The sequence below is a fragment of the Oncorhynchus gorbuscha genome, unplaced genomic scaffold (assembly GCF_021184085.1).
Source record: "Oncorhynchus gorbuscha isolate QuinsamMale2020 ecotype Even-year unplaced genomic scaffold, OgorEven_v1.0 Un_scaffold_1126, whole genome shotgun sequence".
In the NCBI taxonomy this organism is placed as follows: Eukaryota; Metazoa; Chordata; class Actinopteri; order Salmoniformes; family Salmonidae; genus Oncorhynchus; species Oncorhynchus gorbuscha.
The window spans coordinates 57,894-84,128 of record NW_025745998.1 but is presented as its reverse complement, the minus strand read 5'-3'; the positions used below and the strand labels follow the sequence as shown (position 1 = coordinate 84,128).

General features: G+C 44.1%; 1 pseudogene; it reads left to right on the top strand.

Annotated features, from left to right (window-relative positions):
- LOC124021472 overlaps positions 1-26,235 on the top strand; it is a 77,164-nt pseudogene that overhangs the window by 11,606 nt on the left and 39,323 nt on the right.

Sequence of the window (26,235 nt, the reverse complement as noted above, 5' to 3'; positions counted from 1 at the left end):
TAAAGGTATCATATTAAGCTCCTCTAGTAAAGGTATCATATTAAGCTCCTCTAGTAAAGGTATCATATTAAGCTCCTCTAGTAAAGGTAACATATTAAGCTCCTCTAGTAAAGGTAACATATTAAGCTCCTCCCTCTAGTAAATGTAACATATTAAGCTCCTCTAGTAAAGGTAACATATTAAGCTCCTCCCTCTAGTAAATGTAACATATTAAGCTCCTCTAGTAAAGGTAACATATTAAGCTCCTCTAGTAAAGGTAACATATTAAGCTCCTCCCTCTAGTAAATGTAACATATTAAGCTCCTCTAGTAAAGGTATCATATTAAGCTCCTCTAGTAAAGGTAACATATTTTGCTCCTCCCTCTAGTAAAGGTATCATATTAAGCTCCTCTAGTAAAGGTAACATATTAAGCTCCTCTAGTAAAGGTAACATATTAAGCTCCTCTAGTAAAGGTAACATATTAAGCTCCTCCCTCTAGTAAATGTAACATATTAAGCTCCTCTAGTAAAGGTAACATATTAAGCTCCTCTAGTAAAGGTAACATATTAAGCTCCTCTAGTAAAGGTAACATATTAAGCTCCTCCCTCTAGTAAATGTAACATATTAAGCTCCTCTAGTAAAGGTAACATATTAAGCTTCTCTAGTAAAGGTAACATATTAAGCTCTTCCCTCTAGTAAATGTAACATATTAAGCTCCTCTAGTAAAGGTAACATATTAAGCTTCTCTAGTAAAGGTAACATATTAAGCTCTTCTAGTAAAGGTAACATATTAAGCTCCTCCCTCTAGGAAAGGTATCATATTAAGCTCCTCTAGTAAAGGTAACATATTAAGCTCCTCTAGTAAAGGTAACATATGAAGCTCCTCCCTCTAGGAAAGGTAACATATTAAGCTCCTCCCTCTAGTAAATGTAACATATTAAGCTCCTCCCTCTAGTAAAGGTAACATATTAAGCTCCTCCCTCTAGGAAAGGTATCATATTAAGCTCCTCTAGTAAAGGTAACATATTAAGCTCCTCTAGTAAAGGTAACATATTAAGCTCCTCCCTCTAGTAAATGTAACATATTAAGCTCCTCTAGTAAAGGTAACATATTAAGCTCCTCCCTCTAGTAAATGTAACATATTAAGCTCCTCTAGTAAAGGTAACATATTAAGCTCCTCTAGTAAAGGTAACATATTAAGCTCCTCCCTCTAGTAAAGGTAACATATTAAGCTCTTCTAGTAAAGGTAACATATTAAGCTCTTCTAGTAAAGGTAACATATTAAGCTCCTCCCTCTAGTAAAGGTTAAAAAAATAGGCATCAGGAATAGAAGAGGAACTTAGCATCTGTCCAGGCCCATACACAGAGTCATGACCCTACCTCAGTGGGGAGAACGATCACCATAGAACTAAAGGTTGCCTTGCCCCTACAGCAGACCTAGGATCAGCTCAGCCTTTTACCACAGCCATTTGGGGTCAAAATGACTGAACTGAGCTTTGATCAGTGGTTACAGACAACTTCAAGACTGCGGGGCTTCACTTGCAGCACTGCCCAGTCTGGTTTGACCTATTTCTGTGTGTGTTTTGGTTTGTGTCCATGTGTGTGTTTGTTGAACCTCTTGCTGCCTGGCCGTGAGTCTTAGTGAGGGAGAGTTGGATGTGACTCGGACCGTTTGTCTTTCTGTTGTCCCATTGGAGCAAACTCAGCATGTAGTGCTGTTTTAGGCTTCTCCGCTCTGTCCAGGCTGTGACACAGAAACAGTGAGACACACTCCTCCAGCCCGCCTTGGGTTTCTTCATCCCAGGAAGCCTTGTGTTCCCCAGAAAAGATGCAGATGAGGAGGGGGGTGGGGACCGAGGTTTTCGTATTGTTGGCTGTGTGGGTTATAATTTCCAGGTCATGTGATCCTTTGTGATGGCCAGGGCTCACTGAGAGGGAGAAACTTCCCTGTGCCTTGGCTTCTATTAGTACTCTTGGGCCTGGTGTTGCACCATAAACCTTCCACATTTTACTCAATATTGACCTCAAATCAAATCAAATTTTATTTGTCACATACACATGGTTAGCAGATGTTAATGTGAGTGTAGCGAAATGCTTGTGCTTCTAGTTCCGACAATGCAGTGATAACCAACAAGTAATCTAACTAACAATTGCAAAACTACTGTCTTATACACAGTGTAAGGGGATAAAGAATATGTACATAAGGATATATGAATGAGTGATGGTACAGAGCAGCATACAGTAGATGGTATCGAGTACAGTATATACATATGAGATGAGTATGTAGACAAAGTAAACAAAGTGGCATAGTTAAAGTGGCTAGTGATACATGTATTACATAAGGATGCAGTCGATGATGTAGAGTACAGTATATACGTATGCATATGAGATGAATAATGTAGGGTAAGTAACATTATATATAGCATTGTTTAAAGTGGCTAGTGATATATTTACATCATTTCCCATCAATTCCCATTATTAGAGTGGCTGGAGTTGGGTCAGTGTCAATGACAGTGTGTTGGCAGCAGCCACTCAATGTTAGTGATGGCTGTTTAACAGTCTGATGGCCTTGAGATAGAAGCTGTTTTTCAGTCTCTCGGTCCCAGCTTTGATGCACCTGTACTGACCTCGCCTTCTGGATGATAGCGGGGTGAACAGGCAGTGGTTCGGGTGGTTGTTGTCCTTGATGATCTTTATGGCCTTCCTGTAACATCGGGTGGTGTAGGTGTCCTGGAGGGCAGGTAGTTTGCCCCCGGTAGTGCGTTGTGCAGACCTCACTACCCTCTGTAGAGCCTTACGGTTGAGGGCGGAGCAGTTGCCGTACCAGGCGGTGATACAGCCCGACAGGATGCTCTTGATTGTGCATCTGTAGAAGTTTGTGAGTGCTTTTGGTGACAAGCCGAATTTCTTCAGCCTCCTGAGGTTGAAGAGGCGCTGCTGCGCCTTCTTCACGACGCTGTCAGTGTGAGTGGACCAATTCAGTTTGTCTGTGATGTGTATGCCGAGGAACTTAAAACTTGCTACCCTCTCCACTACTGTTCCATCGATGTGGATAGGGGGGTGTTCCCTCTGCTGTTTCCTGAAGTCCACAATCATCTCCTTAGTTTTGTTGACATTGAGTGTGAGGTTATTTTCCTGACACCACACTCCGAGGGCCCTCACCTCCTCCCTGTAGGCCGTCTCGTCGTTGTTGGTAATCAAGCCTACCACTGTTGTGTCGTCCGCAAACTTGATGATTGAGTTGGAGGCGTGCATGGCCACGCAGTCGTGGGTGAACAGGGAGTACAGGAGAGGGCTCAGAACGCACCCTTGTAGGGCCCCCGTGTTGAGGATCAGCGGGGAGGAGATGTTGTTGCCTACCCTCACCACCTGGGAGCGGCCCGTCAGGAAGTCCAGTACCCGGATGCACAGGGCTGGGTCGAGACCCAGGGTCTCGAGCTTGATGACGAGCTTGGAGGGTACTATGGTGTTGAATGCCGAGCTGTAGTCGATGAACAGCATTCTCACATAGGTATTCCTCTTGTCCAGGTGGGTTAGGGCAGTGTGCAGTGTGGTTGAGATTGCATCGTCTGTGGACCTATTTGGGCGGTAAGCAAATTGGAGTGGGTCTAGGGTGTCAGGTAGGGTGGAGGTGATATGGTCCTTGACTAGTCTCTCAAAGCACTTCATGATGACGGAAGTGAGTGCTACGGGGCGGTAGTCGTTTAGCTCAGTTACCTTAGCTTTCTTGGGAACAGGAACAATGGTGGCCTCTTGAAGCATGTGGGAACAGCAAACTGGTATAGGGATTGATTGGTCTGCGCATGCTCTGAGGGCGCGGCTGGGGATGCCGTCTGGGCCTGCAGCCTTGCGAGGGTTAACACGTTTAAATGTCTTACTCACCTCGGCTGCAGTGAAGGAGAGACCGCATGTTTTCATTGCAGGCCGTGTCAGTGGCACTGTGGCACTGTATTTTCCTCAAAGCGGGCAAAAAAGTTATTTAGTCTGCCTGGGAGCAAGACATCCTGGTCCGTGACTGGGCTGGGTTTCTTCTTGTAGTCCGTGATTGACTGTAGACCCTGCCACATGCCTCTTGTGTCTGAGCCGTTGAATTGAGATTCCACTTTGTCTCTGTACTGACGCTTAGCTTGTTTAATAGCCTTGCGGAGGGAATAGCTGCACTGTTTGTATTCAGTCATGTTGCCAGACACCTTGCCCTGATTAAAAGCAGTGGTTCGCGCTTTCAGTTTCACGCTGCCATCAATCCACGGTTTCTGGTTAGGGAATGTTTTTATCGTTGCTATGGGAACGACATCTTCGACGCACGTTCTAATGAACTCGCACACCGAATCAGCGTATTCGTCAATATTTTTATCTGACGCAATACGAAACATATCCCAGTCCACGTGATGGAAGCAGTCTTGGAGTGTGGAGTCAGCTTGGTCTGACGAGCGTTGGACAGACCTCAGCGTGGGAGCCTCTTGTTTTAGTTTCTGCCTGTAGGCAGGGATCAACAAAATGGAGTCGTGGTCAGCTTTTCCGAAAGGGGGGCGGGGCAGGGCCTTATATGCGTCGCGGAAGTTAGAGTAACAATGATCCAGGGTTTTACCACCCCTGGTTGCGCAATCGATATGCTGATAAAATTTAGGGAGTCTTGTTTTCAGATTAGCTTTGTTAAAATCCCCAGCTACAATGAATGCAGCCTCCGGATAAATGGTTTCCAGTTTGCAAAGAGTTAAATAAAGTTCGTTCAGAGCCATCGATGTGTCTGCTTGGGGGGGATATATACGGCTGTGATTATAACCGAAGAGAATTCTCTTGGAAGATAATGCGGTCTACATTTGATTGTGAGGAATTCTAAATCAGGTGAACAGAAGGATTTGAGTTCCTGTGTGTTTCCTTCATCACACCATGTCTCGTTAGTCATGTGGCATACGCCCCCGCCACTCTTCTTACCAGAAAGATGTTTGTTTCTGTCGGCGCGATGCGTGGAGAAACCCGTTGGCTGCACCGCATCGGATAGCGTCTTCCCAGTGAGCCATGTTTCCGTGAAGCAGAGAACGTTGCAGTCTCTGATGTCCCTCTGGAATGCTACCCTTGCTCGGATTTCGTCAACCTTGTTGTCAAGAGACTGGACATTTGCAAGAAGAATGCTGGGGAGTGGTGCGCAATGTGCCCTTGTTCGGAGTCTGACCAGAAGACCGCTACGTTTCCCTCTTTTTGGAGTCGTTTTCTTGGGTCGCTGCATGCGATCCATTCCGTTGTCCTGTTTGTAAGGCAGAACACAGGATCCGCGTCGCGGAAAACATATTCTTGGTCGCACTGATGGTGAGTTGACGCTGATCTTATATTCAGTAGTTCTTCTCGACTGTATGTAATGAAACCTAAGATGACCTGGAGTACTAATGTAAGAAATAACACGTAAAAAAACAAAAAACTGCATAGTTTCCTAGGAACGCGAAGCGAGGCGGCCATCTCTGTCGGCGCCGGAAATTCCAAGGGAATGGTTTGTCAAACCCTCTTGAATTTTATCCAAGAGAAAATAAAGAGCAACATCTGTTCCCCTAATGTCTTATAGGGCCACTCTGAAATATAAAAAGGAAAACGCCACATTGCTGCTCATGTTCCTAAGTGATGTTATTATCACAACGTTTCCACCCTTAGGTTTTCATCAGGCTGAGATGTGTGTTCTTCAGCTTTTATAGGCCCCTTTGCCACGCATTGAATCTGTTGTCGTTATTTAACAGATCGCTCAAATCGGAAACACAAACCTGGAAAAATAAAGAAGGGTGTTCAGCTGTGTGCATCTTCTCACCACTATGAGGAGTAAAGTCTCCATGATATAGTAGTTTATCACACAGTTCCCTTTGTACAAATCATACACTGTTTGACTGTTTATAGAAATGTGAGTGAGCGTAAGTATATTTCACTCCAGTTCGACATTCATCCCTAAGGTGTGGTTATAAACTGGCACTTTACAGACATGTGGCAGGTAATACCTCATCCTTAACCAATGTTTTGAATCATGATGAATCTACATGGATGCAAACAATGGCCGCCCCCTCAGAGGTGGCACCATTGGTTCAAAAGTGGTGTCTTTTCTGGGGCATGGAGTTTTTCCTGACCATGACCTGGTCAGGTAAAACTCTGGGTCCTATTCATAGGCTATGACAACATATTCTTATTATACATAGCTTCCCTTTTCATCTGTGTTATGACTATAGACCTGTGCTTTTAATTGTCTGCTCATTTGAATTGAAAACCATCTTGACCTGAGGTGACTCAAACTATCACAAACCTTGTTGTTATTCATTCTGAATATAATATCAAAACAGCCAGAGACAACCACTTCGATGGACAACATACTCTGTAGTTTAGTGGACTACTATAGCAGGGCTGAGCGTTATGCAAAGAATGGTTACAATGACTTTAAATATGAATTACACTCTACACACACACATACACACACAATGTTAAGCAGTGGACTTAAAAAAAAAATACAGACAGGTTTCAATGTAGAAAGTATATATTTTATGTCATCTGATTAATGATGCTCTTCTGCTATTAATTCTGTAAGCTTTATGTAAGGCAGGGTTACATTTAACACTATACACAGTAGACTTTGTAACAGTTTTTTATGTGTAACTTATAAAACCACTAACCTTCTGTTGTTGTCTGACAATGTTGTTATTATCATGGTTGTCCAGCCTAGTGAAGCAAAGACACAGCCAAGGCTGACTCATCTACAAATCAACATACACTGCTCAAAACAATAAAGGGAACACTAAAATAACACATCCAGGATCTGAATGAATGAAATATTCTTATTAAATACTTTTTTCTTTACATAGTTTGAATGTGCTGACAACAAAATCACACAAAAATTATCAATGGAAATGAAATGTATCAACCCATGGAGGTCTGGATTTGGAGTCACACTCAAAATTAAAGTGGAAAACCACACTACAGGCTGATCCAACTTTGATGTAATGTCCTTAAAACAACTCAAAATGGGGCTCAGTAGTGTGTGTGGCCTCCACGTGCCTGTATGACCTCCCTACAACGCCTGGGCATGTTCCTGATGAGGTGGTGGATGGTCTCCTGAGGGATCTCCTCCCAGACCTAAACTAAAGCAGCCGCCAACTCCTGGACAGTCTGTGGTGCAACGTGGCATTGGTGGATGGAGCGAGACATGATGTCACAGATGTGCTCAGTTGGATTCAGGTCTGGGGAACGGGCGGGCCAGTCCATAGTATCAATGCCTTCCTCTTGCAGGAACTGCTGACACACTCCAGCCACATGAGGTCTAGCATTGTCTTGCATTAGGAGGAACCCAGGGCCAACCGCACCAGCATATGGTCTCACAAGGGGTCTGAGGATCTCATCTCGGTACCTAATAGCAGTCAGGCTACCTCTGGCGAGCACATGGAGGGCTGTGCGGCCCCCCAAAGAAATGCCACCCCACACCATGACTGACCCACCGCCAAACCGGTCATGCTGGAAGATGTTGCAGACAGCAGAACGTTCTCCACGGCGTCTCCAGACTGTCACGTCTGTCACATGTGCTCAGTGTGAACCTGCTTTCATCTGTGAAGAGCATAGGGCGCCCGTGGCGAATTTGCCAATCTTGGTGTTCTCTGGCAAATGCCAAACGTCCTGCACGGTGTTGGGCTGTAAGCACAACCCCCACCTGTGGACGCCGGGCCCTCATACCACCCTCATGGAGTCTGTTTCTGACCGTTTGAGCAGACACATGCACATTTGTGGCCAGCTGGAGGTCATTTTGCAGGGCTCTGGCAGTGCTCCTCCTGCTCCTCCTTGCACAAAGGCGGAGGTAGCGGTCCTGCTGCTGGGTTGTTGCCCTCCTACGGCCTTCTCCACATCTCCTGATGTACTGGCCTGTCTCCTGGTACTGGCCGCCTCCATGCTCTGGACACTACGCTGACAGACACAGCAAACCTTCTTGCCACAGCTCGCATTGATGTTCCATCCTGGATGAGCTGCACTACCTGAGCCACTTGTGTGGGTTGTAGACTCCGTCTCATGCTACCACTAGAGTGAAAGCACCGCCAGCATTCAAAAGTGACCAAAACATCTGCCAGGAAGCATAGGAACTGAGAAGTGGTCTGTGGTCTCCACCTGCAGAACCACTCCTTTATTGGGGGTGTCTTGCTAAATGCCTATAATTTCCACCTGTTGTCTATTCCATTTGCACAACAGCATGTGCAATTTATTGTCAATCAGTGTTGCTTCCTAAGTGGACAGTTTTATTTCACAGAAGTGTGATTGACTTGGAGTTACATTATGTTGTTTAAGTGTTCCCTTAATTTTTTTGAGCAGTGTATGTAACTGGGCCTACTCATTATTATTTGTAAATTAGTCAGTCACCATTTACCCACAATGCATCACATATAAACCCAGCAAAAAAATTATCTTCCCTTTTTCAGGACCCTGTCCTTCAAAGATAATTCATAAAAATCTAAATAACTTCACAGATCTTAATTTTTAAGGGTTTAACACTGTTTCCCATACTTGGAACGGTCGTTAAGACACTACCAGCTTACGGACGGTAGGCAATTAAGGTCACAGTTAAGAAAACTTAGGACACTACAGATGCCTTTCTACTGACTCTGAAAAACACCAAAAGAAAGATGCCCAGGGTCCCTGCTCATCTGCGTGAACGTGCCTAAGGCATGCTGCAAGGAGGCATGAGGACTGCAGATGTGGCCAGGGCAATAAATTGCAATGTCCGTACTGTGAGACGCCTGAGACAGGATGGACAGCTGATTGTCCTCGCAGTGGCAGACCACGTGTAACAACACCTGCACAGGATCGGTACATCCGAACATCACACCTGCGGGACAGGTACAGGATGGCAACAACAACTGCCCGAGTTACACCAGGAACGCACAATCCCTCCATCAGTGCTCAGACTGTCCGCAATAGGCTGAGAGAGGCTGGACAGGTCTTGTAGTCCTGTTGTAAGGCAGGTCCTCACCAGACATCACCGGCAACAGTGTCGACTATGGGCACAAACCCACCATCGCTGGACCAGACAGGACTGGCAAAAAGTGCTCTTCACTGACGAGTCGCGGTTTTGTCTCACCAGGGGTGATGGTTGGATTCGCATTTATCGTTGAAGGAAAGAGCGTTACACCGAGGCCTGTACTCTGGAGCGGGATCGATTTGGAGTTGGAGGGTCCGTCATGGTCTGGGGCGGTGTGTCACAGCATCATCGGACTGAGCTTGTTGTCATTGCAGGCAATCTCAACGCTGTGCGTTACAGGAAAGACATCCTCCCTCATGTGGTACCCTTCCTGCAGGCTCATCCTAACATGACCCTCCAGCATGACAATGCCACCAGCCATACTGCTCATCCACTGTGCGTGATTTCCTGCAAGACAGGAATGTCAGTGTTCTGCCATGGCCAGTGAAGAGCCCAGATCTCAATCCTACTGAGCACGTCTGGGACCTGTTGGATCGGAGGGTGAGGGCTAGGGCCATTCTCCCCAGAAATGTCCGGGAACTTGCAGGTGCATTGGTGGAAGAGTGGGGTAACATCTCACAGCAAGAACTGGCAAATCTGGTGCAGTCCATGAGGAGGAGATGCACTGCAGTACTTAATGCATCTAGTGGCCACACCAGATACTGACTGTTACTTTTGATTTTGACCCCCCCTTTGTTCAGGGACATGTTATTCAATTTCTGTTAGTCACATGTCTGTGGAACGTGTTCAGTTCATGTCTCAGTTGTTGAGTCTTGTTATGTTCATACAAATATTTACACATGTTAAGTTTGCTGAAAATAAACACAGTTGACAGTAAGAGGATGTTTCTTTTTTTTCCTGAGTTGAGATGTTCTTGACCATGGACAGTGAAAACATATTTCACCCTTCAAGACTCTGCTTGCCTAGACTCACTGCACTGCTTCCAGCAACACATTGTTGGGACATGAGACGGTCGATGAAACACCAATGTTTCAGATGACACAAATTGACACTGGTAGTACTCCAAAACATATTTTGAAATTTTAACCATCGGTTCAAGAAGTATCTCTGGGTAGGCCAAGGGGCCTCGTTCAGAAGAACAACATTAGATAACTAAAGTGCTGCAGTGGAGAGTGGAGATGATGACAGGGCAGTCCGTGTCCCAAATGGCACCCTATTCCCTATATAGTACACAAGTTTTGACCAGAGCCCTAAGGGCCCATTTGGTGCACTACATAGGGAATAGGTTGCCATTTGGGATGCAACCTAACTGTTGAACCGCATTAACCAGAGTCCCGATGAGGGGTGTTATGAAGCATGGGGGTATGGAATGTTCAATGCTGTGATTCCTCAGATGTATCCTCTCCTCTCTCCTTTCCTCTTTATTGTGTCCATCCTTCGCAGCATAGGTTGGTTCCCTAGTGCTCACTGTAGGAACTGATTGCCAGTCAAATCCATATATTCAATTATTAAATAAACTACTTTTAATTGAAAATAATGTACCCCTTTTCATGAAGTAGATTTTATTGAATGTTACTCATTCTGTTGCACTCTATTCTAACCAAACCTGCATTACCAGGTGTCACTATGCACTAGCTCGTCGAAAAGATGGCTGCCTGTCTCTGTATTTGTGAAAGTTATGGTGGTGCTAGAATCCATAAATTCACTCTTTATGGTTGGACAAATGTGTGTTCATATTGTCTGAAGACTGCTCTGTGGCGGAATTTGTAGGTTTTTTACTTTTAAGACAGTGAAATTTGCAACACAAACCTTTGTGAATAATCACCAGCAGTGCAAATAAAATAATATGCCAATGAACATTACTGGACTAACAAACTTTCCAGGAACTTCCGTATCCATTGTCCTTGGGTAGCAGCAGCAGATTGTTTCATCTTCTTTATCCTGTGCCAAACACATTTATTCAGTGAGTCTAAATCATAATGTTAGCTGCTGGCTACATGATTGCATCAACCTAGCTAGCTAATGTTAGCTAGCTAGCTATCTAGCAAGGCTACTCTAAAGCTAACATTAGTAGTTTTGTTAGCTAGCTAGCTATAGATTGAATCATTCTAGATAGTTTTAGATGACTAAACTGCTTTTATTAACTGCTTTTATTCACACATGCCTTGTTTTCCATGAAAATGCGTGTTCATTTGCAGGTTTAAAAATATATACTTGTGTATTGATTTTAAGAAAGGTGTTGATGTTTATGGTTAGGTACACATTGGTGCAACAACAGAGCTTTTTTCGCAAATGCGCTTGTTAAATCACCCGTTTGGCGAAGTAGGCTGTGATTCAATGATAAATTAACAGGCACCACATCGATTATATGCAACGCAGGACAAGCTAGATAAACTAGTAATATTATCAACTATGTGTAGTTAACTAGTGATTATGTTAAGATTGATTGTTTTTTATAAGATACGTTTAATGCTAGCTAGCACCTTACCTTGGCTCCTTGCTGCACTCGCATAACAGGTAGTCAGCCTGCCACACGGTCTCCTCGTGCAATGTAATCGGCCATGATCGGTGTCCAAAAAAGCGGATGATTGATTGTTATGAAAACCCGAAATCGGCCCTAATTAATCGGCCATTCCGATTAATCGGCCGAGCTCTAGTTTCCACTAGATAACACGACCACAAAGTCAGATTTCTCCAGGATTCCACACTGGAGAGGAGTGTGAGCGAAGAAATAAACCAAGTGCAGAGTCAAAAAACGATATGCTGGTGCAACCAAACATAGTTGTTGAGAGGTGTGGTTAATTAGGCTCTGTAGGCTGTAGCTAGAAGACCACTGTGACTGACAAGTGAATCCACCTGTCACAGCGAGCATGGGGGTTATCACATGAAATCCCAGGGACAGGGTTTTATTCACTAAACATGCAAACAGGCTGAAATTGGGGGAGGTACTATGTCAACTTGCCCAATAAGAAATGCCTGCTTTCTTTTCTGTTGCAACATGTTTTTCTATGACGTGAACTATTGAATTTGTCTGGTAAACGTGTTCAGTGGCGTTGCATTCACACCAGATTGAAGTACTGGGGCAAATGCAGTCTTGCCACACGTTTTCCAGCGGCTCTGTGCTCCCTGGTTTTTTCTTCTAGGGGAGAGGAGCACAGAAGGCCTGGGTAATACAGTATGGTGGCCAGATGATTAGCTGCAGCTTTTCTAGCTGTTTTGAACGTTACAGGTAGAAATGTATTCTATAGAATGTTATGGCTTTGTTTAATGATGAAAAAAGATCATTATCTGATGTACTGAAGGCAGCTCTAATTTCAATGCATCTATAAATGTGAAAACAGAAAAGAAGAAAGGAGAGGACTGAAGAGCAGGCTAGAGTAAAGTATTACAGCTGGCAGGATGTGAAAGCACACACACACACACACACACACACACACACACACACACACACACACACACACACACACACACACACACACACACACACACACACACACACACACACACACACACACACACACACACACACACACACACACACTGGATTTCTGTCCAGGACACACTCCTCTGACACACCAGGAGGATGTAGGAGTGGAGGGGACCTGCATTTCCGGGTGAACAGAAGACTTCCTGGTCTGTCTATGTAACATAGTAGTAGACACCCCTGCTTCTTAGAGTGTAGTCTAGACTATGTTGTGGCAGGAGCTACACATGTACCCCTCTGTATAACGTACAGGGTGGTCCTGTATTTGGTCAAATAATAATTCTGCTCTCTATATTCGCAGTGTCTCTTTTAAACTGTATTATGTAATGTGTGTGTGTGTGTGTGTGTGTGTGTGTGTGTGTGTGTGTGTGTGTGTGTGTGTGTGTGTGTGTGTGTGTGTGTGTGTGTGTGTGTGTGTGTGTGTGTGTGTGTGTGTGTGTGTGTGTGTGTGTGTGTGTGTGTGTGAGAGAGTGGTGTGTGTACAGTTGTGGCCAATGACACAAATATTAATTTCCACGAAGTTTGCTGCTTCAGTGTCTAGATATTTTTGTCAGATGTTACTATGGAATACTGAAGTATAATTACAAGCATTTCATAAGTGTCAAAGGCTTTTATTGACAATTACATGAAGTTGATTCAAGGAGTCAATATTTGCAATGTTGACCCTTCTTTTTCAAGACCTCTGCAATACGCCCTGGCATGCTGTCAATTAACTTCTGGGCCACATTCTGACTGATGGCAGCCCATTCTTGCATAATCAATGCCTGGAGTTTGTCAGATTTTTTATTTTTTGTTTGTCCACCCGCCTCTTGAGGATTGACCACAAGTTCTCAATGGGATTAAGGTCTGGGGAGTTTCCTGGCCATGGATCCAAAATATTGATGTTTTGTTCCCCGAGCCACTTAGTTATCACTTTTGTCTTATGGCAAGGTGCTCCATCATGCTGGAAAAGGCATTGTTTGTCACCAAACTGTTCCTGGATGGTTGGGAGAAGTTGCTCTCGGAGGATGTGTTGGTACCATTCTTTATTCATGGCCGTGTTCTTAGGCAAAATTGTGAGTGAGCCCACTCCCTTGGCTGAGAAGCAACCCCACACATGAATGGTTTCAGGATACTTTACTGTTGGCATGACACAGGACTGATGGTAGCACTCACCTTGTCTTCTCCGGACAAGCTTTTTTTTCGGATGCCCCAAACAATTGGAAAGTGGATTCATCAGAGAAAATGACTTTTCCCCAGTCCTCAGCAGTCCAATCCCTGTACCTTTTGCAGAATATCAGTCTTTCCCCAATGTTTTTCCTGGAGAGAAGTGGCTTCTTTGCTGCCCTTCTTGACACCAGGTAATCCTCCAAAAGTCTTTGCCTCACTGTGCGTGCAGATTCACAGACACCTGCCTGTTGCCATTCCTGAGCAAGCTCTGTACTGGTGGTGCCCCGATCCCACAGCTGAATCAACTTTAGGAGACGGTCCTGGCGCTTCCGATAAATGGTTGATTTAGTTGCAATCTTACTGGCAGCAATATCCTTGCCTGTGAAGCCCTTTTTGTGCAAAGCAATGATGACGCCACGTGCTTCCTTGCAGGTAACCATGGTTGACAGAGGAAGATCAATGATTCCAAGCACCACCCTCCTTTTGAAGCTTCAAGTCTGTTATTCAAACTCAATCAGCATGATCTCCAGCAATGAGCAGTGATCTCCAGCCTTGTCCTCGCCAACACTCACACCTGTATTAATGAGAGAATCACTGACATGATGTCAGCTGGTAATTTTGTGGCAGGACTGAAATGCAGTGGACATGTTTTTGGGGATTCAGTTCCTTTGCATGGCAAAGAGGGTCTTTGCAATTAATTGAAATTAATCTGATTACTCTTCATAACATTCTGGAGTATATGCAAATTGCCATCATACAAACTGAGGCAGCAGACTATGTGAAAATGAACATTTGTGTCATTCTCAAAACTTTTGGCCACGACTGTATATGTTACTGATGAGAGAGAGTTACTGAGGGTTCTCTCTGTGTGTCTCTGAGCAGAAGTTCATGGAGTTTGAGGACAGTCAGGAGCAGGAGAAGAAGGACCTTCAGAACTATGTGGGCAGAATGGAGTCCCACTCCCGCCAGCTTGAGCTCAAGATCAAGAACTATGCAGACCAAAGTAAGTTTACACACACACACACACACACACACACACACACACACACACACACACACACACACACACACACACACACACACACACACACACACACACACACACACACACACACACACACACACACACACACACACACACACACACACACACACACACTGTAACGGTTTTTTAGGTGTGGTGAAGGAGAGTCGGACCAAACTGCAGCGTGTAGATTGCGATCCATGTTTAATCAAAACAAACGTAACACGAATCAATACAAAAAAACACTACAAAACAATAAACGTGATGAAAACCGAAAACAGCCTATACTTGTGTCAACTAACACAGCGACAGGAAAAAAGACACTAAGGACAATCACCCACAAAACAACCAAAGAATATGGCTGCCTAAATATGGACAACGATAAACACCTGACTCTGATTGAGAACCACTCCAGACAGCCATAGACTCTGCTAGATCACCCCACTAGCTACAATCCCACTACATACCAAAACCCCAAGACAAAACACACCACACTACAAAAACCCCATGCCACACCCTGGCCTGCCCCAATACATAAAGATAAACACAAAATACTTCGACCAGGGCGTGACACACAGGCTGAATCCCAAATCGACCTCTTACCCTCCACTTCGCGTTCACATGCACCTCCGCCATTTGCACTAGTGTCCCAAAGCTGAGTGAGTGAAAGCTATTGAGGGTGTGTAGGGGCTCCGGTAGGCACTTCCACTGAGTCTGCAACACTGCCTGATCCATAGCAATGTGCAATCCCGTAAAGCACTGCGTTATTTTTGAGTTCTCGCAATTTCACATAAAGGAATGGAGAGACGTGCCCAATGCATTTGTTTGTCTAATGTCGAAACTTGATACATGTAAAAGAAGAAATAACACCCAAATTAAATGTTTAACTGTTGCTGAGGTTCAGATTTTGTAAAACGACAGGGTGGATTTGTTCATTTGAATTTCATGCTTGTTTTATTATTTAAAAGGGTAACAAGAACTGCATCATTCAAGTCAGGAGTTTGTCCTGGCGTTGATGGGCTTATTGATCCCCTCGCCGCTCTCTGGAAGTCACTCTCAGAGTTTCATGAGCAACACGTGACAACGGAGTGATTTGGTAGGGGCGAGGAGGTGGTTTTAGATTCACCATCTCACTCCTGTTTCTCCTCTCTCCCTCTCACACTGAATCCACGCATACATTACCCACCCACCCACCCACACAGCCACATACATGCATTTCACATCATTGGTATGCCTACCATTTTGCACACAGCAGTCCATAAATAGCATCTCCATGGAGCCCAGTGCAAATGTATTTCCATCATATTCTCTGCCTCTGCCTTTCTCGTCTCCCATTAATCCCTCGGACAATTAATTAGACACACGCACACACGCACGCACACACACACGCACTCACGCATGCACAAACACATACGCATTCATTCACACTCTTTTTGGGTGACAGTAATGGGATTACAGGATTACTGTTACTCCCATCCTCTTTAAGTGGCAGCCAGGCACCACATCCCATTGGTGGATTTAGGAGGGGAGTCTGATTCGGTGCCTTTAGGGAACACATGCATCCACAGTGTGATGTGATAGCTCAAACCTCTGTTAGCAATGACTTATTGAGGAGGAGAGAACCATAGCTTCATAAATTGACATACTGCTGTTGTTCTTCAGTCTTAGGAAAATTACAATCTGACTGCCAGTTCCTGCTTCAGCCATTTCCTTTATTGTTGTCATGCTAAACAATTGCTAAAGCAGAAACAGACTGGCAACCCAGGCCTGGGAAATGCAGATCGTAACGGCACACGCCCTGTGTGTATAAACAGTTACGAGTCCTATTCATGTAGTTAACCATTTGTAGAGCACGCTGTCCTGGCTGCTGCCACTCCCAGTCTGTGGTGAATAATTCATGGGCCATTATGCTGTTCCAGACAGGCGTTCTCCAACCAGGGCAGAGTCCACAGCTACTCTATGTGTAGAGTTGCCCACAAGCTACTATGTGTGGATAGTCTTAGACTGCAGGCATCATCTCTTACTTGCCCTCTTACTTCAATTGGGAAGCTTGTATGAAGGAGAAGAGGAGTGGACTTCCAGATCCGTGGTTACTTTGCAGGACAGTAGTACACTAGAATGCTGTTTAGACATGGTGTGTATCTGCTGCAGGTTGTGGTCAATTCCATTTAAATTCCAGTCAATTCTGGAAGTACACTGAAATTCCAATTATCTTCAATGCTTTTCAGTTAGGAAAATTGGAATTTGGTTTACCTTCTGAATTGCCTGGAATTAAGATGGAATTGACCCCAACCCTGATCTGCAGACACAACTCTTGGTTTCTTTGACAATGGCTTTCATTGTCTTTTGTCAAAAAGAAACAGAATATTGTGTAGATGCAGTTCTTCCTCTCACCCAGTCCACCCAACAGAGTGAGCCAACGTTCTAAACACACTAACTCGGTCTACATCCTACCCACTCTCGCCACTCCTCAGAGAAGGACCACATAGCTGTCCTGCGGATGCCTGTTGAGAATGGCTCCTCCCATAGCTGGCCACAGTCACTGTGGTTCGTATGAATGGCTGGGAAGTATTTCCACCACAATGTGCATGTTAATGTAATACACTGCACTGATGCTTAAAAACCGTGATGAATCAATCCATCCATATGTGGGAACAGTCAGACACCAGGCTAGACATGTACAGTATACATGGTATATGGGTGCAGTTGTATAGCACATGCAGTATATGGCTCTGGCTAATTAGCCCTAAGACAGGGAGACCTACCCACCTAACTAACTAACTAATCTGGAGTCAGAACAATCTGTCCTCCTCTATGTGATGTGGAGTAGTGGTCCCTCATTCAGGAGATGTGTAATGGCTTGATATAATATCAATAACACCACAGTGAGATGATGTTAATTAGGGAGATGGGGATGGGGCCCTTATCCTGTAATCTACAGTCAGATAGAATGAACTCATTGGTCCCTGCTATGCTGATCAAAGAGAATTCATCCACCAAAGAGGAACTGATCATACTGTAATGAAGACCCATGAATAACGACACGCTGCACCCACTACTGGACTGCACTGCCAGTCCGATGACATCATCATAAATGGCCCACCACCACAGCCTTGTGTGACATGCGTTCCTAGTGCCAGTCGGCTACATCATGGAAATGGTACCGTTGACCTTGTTGTAGTGGTGCCATGTTCCAATGTTATATCATTCTCCCAGTATGCAATTATCTGACTTTCCAGATTATTCTAGGGTTATCCCTGTACCAGAACATCACCATGAAAACCTCTAGCCTCTTCAACTCTGTTTCATCTAGACACAGAGTGGAGATGCTCTGTTAGCAACCCATAGCAACGATTAAAACATTCCCAAACCAGAAACCGTGGATTGATGGCAGCATTCGCATGAAACTGAAAGCGTGAACCACTGCTTTTAATCAGGGCAAGGTGACTGGAAACATGACCGAATACAAACAGTGTAGCTATTCCCTCCGCAAGGCAATCAAACAAGCTAAGCGTCAGTATAGAGACAAAGTAGAATCTCAATTCAACGGCTCAGACACAAGGTATGTGGCAGGGTCTACAGTCAATCACGGATTACAAAAAGAAAACCAGCACCGTCACGGACCAGGATGTCTTGCTCCCAGGCAGACTAAATACCTTTGAGGACAATACAGTGCCACTGACACTGCCCGCAACTAAAACATGCGGACTCTCCTTCACTGCAACCGACGTGAGGAAAACATTTAAACGTGTCAACCCAAGGCTGCGCCCAGACATCCCCAGCCGCGCCCACAGAGCATGCGCAGACCAGCTGGCTGGTGTGTTTACGGACATATTCAATCAATCCCTATCCCAGTCTGTTGTTCCCACATGCTTCAAGAGGGCCACCATTGTTCCTGTTCCCAAGAAAGCTACGGTAACTGAGCTAAATGACTACCGCCCCCGTAGCACTCACTTCCGTCATCATGAAGTGCTTTGAGAGACTAGTCAAGGACCATATCACCTCCACCCTACCTGACACCCTAGACCCACTCCAATTTGCTTACCGCCCAAATAGGTCCACAGACGATGCAATCTCAACCACACTGCACACTGCCCTAACCCATCTGGACAAGAGGAATACCTATGTGAGAATGCTGTTCATCGACTACAGCTTGGCATTTAACACCATAGTGCCCTCCAAGCTCGTCATCAAGCTCGAGACCCTGGGTCTCGACCCCGCCCTGTGCAACTGGGTACTGGACTTCCTGACGGGCCGCCCCCAGGTGGTGAGGGTAGGCAACAACATCTCCACCCCGCTGATCCTCAACACTGGGGCCCGACAAGGGTGCGTTCTGAGCCCTCTCCTGTACTCCCTGTTCACCCACGACTGCGTGGCCACGCACGCCTCCAACTCAATCATCAAGTTTGCGGACGACACAACAGTTGTAGGCTTGATTACCAACAACGACGAGACGGCCTACAGGGAGGAAGTGAGGGCCCTCGGAGTGTGGTGTCAGGAAAATAACCTCACACTCAACGTCAACAAAAACAAAGGAGATGATTGTGGACTTCAGGAAACAGCAAAGGGAACACCCCCCCTATCCACATCGATGGAACAGTAGTGGAGAGGGTAGTAAGTTTTAAGTTCCTCGGCGTACACATCACAGACAAACTGAATTGGTCCACCCACACAGACAGCATCGTGAAGAAGGCGCAGCAGCGCCTCTTCAACCTCAGGAGGCTGAAGAAATTTGGCTTGTCACCAAAAGCACTCACAAACTTCTACAGATGCACAATCGAGAGCATCCTGTCGGGCTGTATCACCGCCTGGTACGGCAACTGCTCCGCCCACAACCGTAAGGCTCTCCAGAGGGTAGTGAGGTCTGCACAACGCATCACCGGGGGCAAACTACCTGCCCTCCAGGACACCTACACCACCCGATGTCACAGGAAGGCCATAAAGATCATCAAGGACAACAACCACCCGAGCCACTGCCTGTTCACCCCGCTATCATCCAGAAGGCGAGGTCAGTACAGGTGCATCAAAGCTGGGACCGAGAGACTGAAAAACAGCTTCTATCTCAAGGCCATCAGACTGTTAAACAGCCACCACTAACATTGAGTGGCTGCTGCCAACACACTGACTCAACTCCAGCCACTTTAATAATGGGAATTGATGGGAAATGATGTAAATATATCACTAGCCACTTTAAACAATGCTACCTAATATAATGTTTACATACCCTACATTATTCATCTCATATGTATACGTATATACTGTACTCTATATCATCTACTGCATCCTTATGTAATACATGTATCACTAGCCACTTTAACTATGCCACTTTGTTTACATACTCATCTCATATGTATATACTGCACTCAATACCATCTACTGTATCTTGCCTATGCCGCTCTGTACCATCACTCATTCATATATCTTTATGTACATATTCTTTATCCCCTTACACTTGTGTCTATAAGGTAGTAGTTTTGGAATTGTTAGCTAGATTACTTGTTGGTTATTACTGCATTGTCGGAACTAGAAGCACAAGCATTTCGCTACACTTGCACTAACATCTGCTAACCATGTGTATGTGACAAATACAATTTTATTTTATTTGTTTCATCTAGACACAGAGTGGAGATGTCTGTTTCATCTAGACACAGAGTGGAGATGCTCTGTTTCATCTAGACACAGAGTGGAGATGCTCTGTTTCATCTAGACACAGAGTGGAGATGCTCTGTTTCATCTAGACACAGTGGAGATGCTCTGTTTCATCTAGACACAGAGTGGAGATGCTCTGTTTCATCTAGACACAGTGTGGAGATGCTCTGTTTCATCTAGACACAGTGTGGAGATGCTCTGTTTCATCTAGACACAGAGTGGAGATGCTCTGTTTCATCTAGACACAGAGTGGAGATGCTCTGTTTCATCTAGACACAGAGTGGAGATGCTCTGTTTCATCTAGACACAGAGTGGAGATGCTCTGTTTCATCTAGACACAGAGTGGAGATGCTCTGTTTCATCTAGACACAGAGTGGAGATGCTCTGTTTCATCTAGACACAGAGTGGAGATGCTCTGTTTCATCTAGACACAGAGTGGAGATGCTCTGTTTGATCTTGGAGATGCTCTGTTTCATCTAGACACAGAGTGGAGATGCTCCTAGACACAGAGTGGAGATGCTCTGTTTGATCAGTACACATCAACAGCACATATCAATTCATCACATGAAGTTACCCCGCCCTTATTTTCCTTTCACATCAGAAACAGACACAGAATCCCTCTAGAATAGTCATGGCATTTTCAATTCAAACTTTACCATAACCTCACAGCAGTATTTTCAATTCAAACATTATCCCAGTGTCCCAGCAGCGTTTGAAGAGTGTTAATGCCAGTGTAATTGATAGTATCCCTGTGCTGTTCTCCGGCTGTTGTGCTGCTCTACGCCAGGTTTAGGCTAAACCAGACAGACTAATGGGAGGATTAGGGTTTTTTGTCACCTCTTAAATCGGGCCTATTTAAAATCATTTGAGAGAGATCACTTCCTCTGTGCTGTGAGTTCCCCGCCCCATTGGCGTCACACAACAGTCTAGTGTCTGATGTCTTATTACCGTTGAACCGAGGACACCTAGTGGCAGATCATTGTCATTACAGGGAGTAGAGTATAGCTTGTCCCACCCACATCTTTCCTTGTTGTGCTACTTTCAATAGATGTTGATAATGTGGGCTGGCTGTAGTGGCTATAACAGCGTTGATAACAGACACAGTCGTCTCTCTGGAAACACAAGAATGTGAAAGTATTTTATCTCAGTTCAAAGCAGTTCTATTTGTGTGGTCATTGAAGCTTTACCTTTTGTCACAATATGGTGTTACTAATGACTCATTGGTTAGCCTCTGTGTCTGTGTGTTTCCTTATAAGAACAGCTACTCATTTAACAGCTGACTAGACTGGCGTTGGAAAAGACGAACTGACTGACTGTCTTGTCTGTCTGACAAACGGATAATCTGATTGACTGTCTGTCTGAAAAACGGATCATCTGACTGACAGACTGTCTGACAAATTGATCATCTGACTGACTGACTGTCTGACAAACTGATAATCTGACTGACTGACTGTCTTGTCTGTCTGACAAATTGATCATCTGACTGACTGACTGTCTTGTCTGTCTGACAAATTGATAATCTGACTGACTGTCTGTCTGACAAACTGATAATCTGACTGACTGTGTCTGACAAATTGATAATCTGACTGACTGACTGTCTGACAAACTTATAATCTGACTGACTGACTGTCTTGTCTGTCTGACAAATTGATCATCTGACTGACTGACTGTCTGACAAATGATAATCTGACTGACTGACTGTCTGAAAACTTGTAATCTGACTGACTGACTGTCTTGTCTGTCTGACAAATTGATCATCTGACTGACTGACTGCCTGACAAACTGATCATCTGACTGACTGACTGTCTGACAAATTGATAATCTGACTGACTGACAGTCTTGTCTGTCTGACAAATTGATAATCTGACTGACTGTCTGTCTGACAAACTGATAATCTGACTGACTGTGTCTGACAAATTAATAATCTGACTGACTGACTGTCTAACAAATTGATAATCTGACTGACTGACTGACAGTCTTGTCTGTCAGACAAATTGATAATCTGACTGACTGTGTCTGACAAATTAATAATCTGACTGACTGTCTGACTGATGTTCTTTCTTCTCTTCTCCTTCAGTCGGCAGGATGGAAGAGCGAGAGTCTGAGCTGAAGAAGGAGTTCAACTCACTCCATCAAAGACACACAGAGGTAAAGAGAGAGATAGAGAGAGAGAGAGAGAGAGAGAGAGAGAGAGAGAGAGAGAAGGGAGAAAATAGGGAACTCTTCCTATCTGTATTGTTTTTCTAAGAATAAGATTTCAAGTACCAAAAGTAAAACTAACCTCTCTGTTCTGTCCAACACAGATGATCCACAACAACACAAAGCATGTAGAACTAACCTGTCTGTTCTGTCCATTACAGATGATCCATAACTACATGGAGCATGTAGAACTAACCTCTCGGTTCTGTCCATTACAGATGATCCATAACAACACAGAGCATGTAGAACTAACCTGTCTGTTCTGTCCATTACAGATGATCCATAACTACATGGAGCATGTAGAACTAACCTGTCTGTTCTGTCCATTACAGATGATCCATAACTACATGGAGCATGTAGAACTAACCTGTCTGTTCTGTCCAACACAGATGATCCACAACAACACAAAGCATGTAGAACTAACCTGTCTGTTCTGTCCATTACAGATGATCCATAACTACATGGAGCATGTAGAACTAACCTCTCGGTTCTGTCCATTACAGATGATCCATAACAACACAGAGCATGTAGAACTAACCTGTCTGTTCTGTCCATTACAGATGATCCATAACAACATGGAGCATGTAGAACTAACCTGTCTGTTCTGTCCATTACAGATGATACATAACTACATGGAGCATGTAGAACTAACCTGTCTGTTCTGTCCATTACAGATGATCCATAACAACACAGAGCATGTAGAACTAACCTGTCTGTTCTGTCCATTACAGATGATCCATAACATTGTAGAACAGATGATGATCCATAACAACACAGAGCATGTAGAACTAACCTGTCTGTTCTGTCCATTACAGATGATCCATAACTACATGGAGCATGTAGAACTAACCTGTCTGTTCTGTCCATTACAGATGATCCATAACTGGACATGGTTCTGTCCAGATGATACATGGAGCATAGAACTAACCTGTCTGTTCTGTCCATTACAGATGATACACCATAGCATGAGTGTAACCTGTCTGTTCTGTCCATTACAGATGATACTAACTCAGAGCTCTGAAAACTGTGGGCATTACAGATGATAAGGCTAACTACATGGAGCATTATACAGGTAACTGCCAAAATAATTGAAACACTTGATTAAATGAGGGTACAAAGTCTATTGAAATACAGGTAACTTCCAAAATAATTGGTCTGTTAAATGAGGGTACAAAGTCTATTGAAAACAGGTACTTCCACACGGGAATTAACATCCCATCATGGTAAATATTCTGGGCAGGCCATTATTTTGGCTGCCATGGCTATGCCCCCATTGGATGACAATGTCCCCATCCACAGGGGATGAGTGGTTTGATTATTTAACTTTAAAAAAATGTAACCTTTATTTAACTAGGCAAGTCAGTTAAGATCAAATTGTTATTTATAATGACGGCCTACCCCGGGCAACACTGGGCCAATTGTGCACTGCCATATGGGACACCCAATCACGGCCTGATGTGATACAGCCTGGATTCAAACCAGGGACTGTAGTGATACCTATTACACTGAGATGCAGTTCCTTAGACTGCTGCGCAACTCGAGAGACAGAGTTGATGAGCATGAAAAAGTACTTAAGTAAAAATACAATAAAGTGCTACTTAAGTCATTTTTTGGTATCTGTGCTTTACTATTAATATTTTTGACAACTTTTCAAATAAAATAAAATTGTATTAGTCACATGCGCAGAATACAACAGGTGTAGTAGACCTTACAGTGAAATGCAGAATACAACAGGTGTAGTAGACCTCACAGTGAAATGCTTTCTTACAAGCCCTTAATCAACAATGAAGTTTTCAGAAAATACCCCCCCCCAAAAGTAAAAGCTAAGAGCAGCAGTAAATAACAATAGCAGGGCTATATACAGGGGGTACCAGTACAGAGTCAATGTGCGGGGGCACCAGTGTCGAGGTAATTGAGGTAATATGTACATGTAGGTAGAGTTATTAAAGTGACTATACATATATAATAACAGAGTAGCAGCAGAGTAGAAGGGGGGGGACAATGCAAAGAGTCTGGGGAGCCATTTGATTAGATGTTCAGGAGTCTTATGGCTTGGGGGTAGAAGCTGTTTAGAAGCCTCTTGGTCCTAGACTTGGCACTCCGGTACCGCTTGCCGTGTGGTAGCAGAGAGAACAGTCTATGACTGGGGTGGCTGGAGTCTTTGGTCATTTTTAGGGCCTTTCTCTGACACCTACTGGTATAGAGGTCCTGGACGGCAGGAAGCTTGTCCCCGGTGATGTACTTTTACTTCACTACATTCCTAAAGAATATTATGTTCTTTTTACTCCAAACATTTTCCCTGACACTCAAAGTACTCCTTACATTTTGAATGCTTAGTAGGACAGAAAATGGTCCAATTCGCACACTTATCAAGAGAACATCCCTGGTCATCCCTACTGCCTCTGATCTGGCGGACTCACTAAACACACATGCTTTGTTTGTAATGATGTCAGAGTGTTGGAGTGTGACCCTGGATATCTGGGAATAAAAAAACAAGACAATTGTGCTGTTTGATTTGCTTAATATAAGGATTTTTTTAAATTATTTGTACTTTTACTTTTGACACTTAAGTAGATTTTAGCAACTACATTTACTTTTGATACTTAAGTATATTTAAAACCAAATACTTTTAGTCTTTTACTCAAGTAGTATTTTACTGGGTGACTTTCAGTTTTACTTGAGTGGTTTTCTATTAAAGTATCTTTACTTTTCCTCAAGTATGAGAATTGACTACTTTTTCCACCACTGCTTATGGGAGATTCTGAAGCGGCGCCTGAGACAGCATTTCCTCCACCATCAACAAGACAACAAATGATGGAATTTCTTGTGGTAGAATGGTGTCACATCCTTCCAATAGAGTTCCAGACACTTGTAGAATCTATGTCACGGCACAGTGAAGCTGTTCTCGTTGTGGCCCAACACCCTATTAAGACACTTTATGTTGGTGTTTCCTTTATTTTGTCAGTTACCTGTAGATCATTGTGATCATCTGTTAGCAGGTGGAATTTAATGACTTGGAACATTCTAAAAGTATATATTTTTAAATGTTTTATTTAACCAGGGAGCTCATTGAGACCAAACATTAACATTCCAATAAAACATTTATAAAAACTACAGATTACAATTTAAAAAACTACAACTTCAACATCTGAGTAAATGTTGACATTTAATCAAGACAAATGCAATTCCTATTTCACAAATTCAACATTAGACTCCTAAACTGCCTTAGCGGAACGAGGGATTCAGGACACTGGGAGTTCTGCATATTATTCCAAAAATCTAAACTGAAGGCGGATTCACCTCATTTGTTTAGTAGAGCTTTGTAAACAGAAAGGGAATAGTGAAGTAATCTATGGGACTTTAATGAGGACCAGCCAACCTTTTGATACTGCCTGACCCTCTTCCTCTTCTGTCTCTCTAGGAAAGAGCGTCCCATGTCTCTGGGTGTCTTCCCCATGTCAGGAGGGGGGGCAGTTCTGACCCCTGACCTCCAGGCCAGGTCTGAGACGCCGGGCGCAGAGGCCTGGAGGTTCAACGACCTGGAACATCCGCGCTCCAATGCCAGCCTCAAGGTGGGAAATGGGGATGGCTCGATAATAGATACACAGAGATGTGATTGACACAGCCTAGAAAAAAAGGGGGCGAATTAAACTGTCTATTTTAATGATCAGATACATTTGAATAAACCTGAGTCTGTTTATTTCTGCCTGGGTGAGGCTATAGGGCCCTGTTGAAATACATTTGAAATGCCTTTTTTCTGCAAGAAGGGGGTTTGGACTAATCATGCACAGTGTGAGAGAGCAAGGGTGCACCTCAATAGTCTA